Genomic DNA, 3,202 nt, shown 5'->3' on the forward strand with positions numbered 1-3,202 from the left:
TCTCATGTTCAACACACTGATGAAACACACTTTTATTGTTGCTTTCTGAAGCTGCTGTCCCTTTTATCTATTTGTTTTCTCAGCTTCCTGAGCACTCTTTCACACTCATAACTGCAAGTTCAGGTGTAAGTGATTTCTCCAGCGATTGTCATCCCTCTCCATGTAAATTTTAAAGAGATCATACTGGTTGCCTCTTGGAAACAGGAATAGGAAAATATTGTAAAAGATTGCCAAAAAAATATTAATGTGGTATCTAACAGGAAATGAAGTTTTATTAGATGATGAATGAGCTCTGTGAAAGAGAAATTTCTTAGTGCCCGTCCTTCCAAACAGTTAAAAGACTTCCAAACAGTTAAAAGACATACGAGAGGATATCTGTAATCCCTAATACATCATGGGCAGTAATTATTACAGTTCTGGCAAATTCTTATCTTCATTAAACTTATTTGCTAAAAAAAAAAAAAAAAAAAAAAAAAAAAAAAAAAAAGCAGGGCTCTGGGGAGGGAAGACACAATGCTGTTTTCCAGTCACACACCAAAGTTTTCACTGGGTATCCAACACTGAAAACAAGTTGTTTCTAGAGAAACTGATATTTCAAGTGGCCAGAACAACTGTCAATTTTCTCATAAGTAGTCATTTGAACAATGTGCTCAGTGTGGAACTAACATTAATTTGGAACAGGCTCATTAAAATCCTACTGCTCCTGATGCTCTCAGTGAATCGGTTTTGGAAAAGTTTTTTCTACCCTCCTAAATAGGAAAAGCTTCACAGACTGTCCTATTTTTTTTTTTTTCTGTCACTAATTGTGCTTTTCCTGGTTGCAAGCTGCTCATCTCCTTTGCTTGACCATTCATCTCAGCAGCCAAGCGTTCAACTGTAGACAGATTTCATAAATGAGCTGTTTTTGTTTTCTCCTTCCTAGCTCTGCCTGCTTTTGCCCCTTCCATTACCACTTAATGATAGCTTGTGACCAGATATTGGATTTGCTAATCTGGTCTTGAGATCCACAACCTTCAGTTAAATAGTCGGTTTTGACATCTCCACATTTTGCTTGTATTTTTATTTTTTTTTCTCCTGATCTGAAAGCTGCTTGGTTTTCAACAATGCTTCAGTCCATTTCAGGTTATCACGTTTGCTTGTGTTACTAATATATGAAGAAAATTAAAGAGACTGGAAAGAAATCAATTAAATTCCAAACAATGACGAGCCACAACTGAATTTTAGCAAATTCTAATTATATCACAAATTGTTGTAAAAGTTCAGTTTTGCAGGCCAGAAGGTAGTTTCCAATCCTCCTTCATGTTTGTGCACCAGTGGCTGCGGTGGGAGAGGGTTCCCATCTCAGAGCAGATGCTTCCTCTTACTCTGCACCTGGGAGTGCAGTTTCCTTTTCATTTACAGAAAAAATGAAAGCAGAAACTGGACTCTCTTACAGCATGGATCAGCCTTTCCTTTAATCAAGTCCACGTAGTAGTTTTTTACACACTTCAGCCACGGAAAAGATTCCCAGGTCGCATTTCCCAAAAGCCAACAGGCTCTAGCGACAGGGTATAGGTCTCATTCCCAAGACAAAATCCCCATGGATTTGTGTGTGTTTTGAGCACTGTGCAGAGCAGACCTGTAGGTAGCAGCAGTGCTCCAGCGCTTGCTGTGCAGTCCAGACTGCTGCTGAGCACAAAGCATCCCTGCGAGAAACAGCAGAATAAGGTGCCTCTTTGGAAATCAGTGTATAGTTGTTTTATTTATTTATTTATATTTTTGTCTTTTCTTTTTCCTTTTTTTTTTTTCTTTTTTTTTTCCATCTCCTCATATCTTTCAGTGATTGTAAACCAAAAAGTGTGATTTAATTCAAGCCTTGAACTCTTGCTTGAATTGCTGTCCTGCAGGAGAAAGAGGAAAAAAAAAAAAAAAAAAGAAAAACCCATCATTTTAATTTCAGGTCATAATTAAACAAAAAGAAAACTATGATGAGGAAAATGGAGTGGGGAAAACCTATTTCCCCTATATATAAAAAAGATAGCTTCTATTGCTGTACAACTAATAAAACTGATACAGAGATGTAAGTGCTGCAGAAGTAGAGTTAAAGAACTCCAAATACTTTACGGGACTTGACAGGAAAGAATAGAAAACTTAATTTTTTTTCCTTTTTTTTTTTTTTTTCCACTTTATTTTTTTTTTCCACTTATTATTTAACCTCACCTTCTAACAATCTGAGTGGACAGCTATGAACCAACCAAAACAAATGCTAAAGGGAACTCCAGGAATTACAGGAACTACAGAAATCCTTCCGGTGTGTTCATGGACACACCAATACCTTCTGCAACTAATTTGGTTCTTCCCTTCTGAATGTGTCACAGATTGGCTGGGAGTGCTTATTGAAAAACATTTATTCTGCTTTCTTGGTTGGAAGGCACTTGATGCACTAGGTATCAACACATTGATGACTTTTTCTTCACACATTTTGAGATGCCCGAGGCTTATTTATTTAATGTGTTCCCAATTTATGTGGCACATTTACAAAAGGTGCCGGCTAACCCAGCTTTGTCTGTGGTGTGTTCAGACAGGAGACACAGAACAGAGGTGTTAAAAGGGATGAGAAATTACCAAGGTTCTTAGGGAAAAGGGGCTTCAGGAAGTGTTGGGCGTAAGGAGAGGATGTTCTTCCTGCAGTTTTCACTGGCCATCACCTCTGTACCTGGAGATCACTGTAGCCATGTCAGCGTGAGGGCTCCTTAGGTGAGGAGTGCATCCACCTAGGTGCAGCAAGGGGTGTTAACAGCCATGTCCTCCCAGATCTTTGCAAAGTTCCGTCCCAAGAAGGCTGGGTACAGCCAAATCATCTCTAAGTATGATTACATACAGGATCCCAGAAATAAGCATTTAATAATTCAGCTTTTTAAATGTTCAGCCCTTGGTAAAACAAAACCAAGACCAAGCTCACACTCCCCAGCCTCTTGAAGATGCAGCTCTTGGGACCACAACTGGTTAGCGTTTCTAAACACGCCTTCTCTTGTTTGCTTAGTTCTAGGAAACACAGCTACCCTCTCAGTGAAGAGTAAAGAATTATATATTTCTGATCCATGAACTTACACGAGGACATGAAAATCAGTACAGGAAATTTCTGATGATGATCATTTTTTCTAATCCTTGCTTGCTGTGTCTATAACCAAGAGCTAGGGCACGTATATTCTGAGATAACTGG

The sequence above is a fragment of the Anas platyrhynchos genome, chromosome 4, assembly GCF_047663525.1.
Source record: "Anas platyrhynchos isolate ZD024472 breed Pekin duck chromosome 4, IASCAAS_PekinDuck_T2T, whole genome shotgun sequence".
Taxonomy (NCBI): domain Eukaryota; kingdom Metazoa; phylum Chordata; class Aves; order Anseriformes; family Anatidae; genus Anas; species Anas platyrhynchos.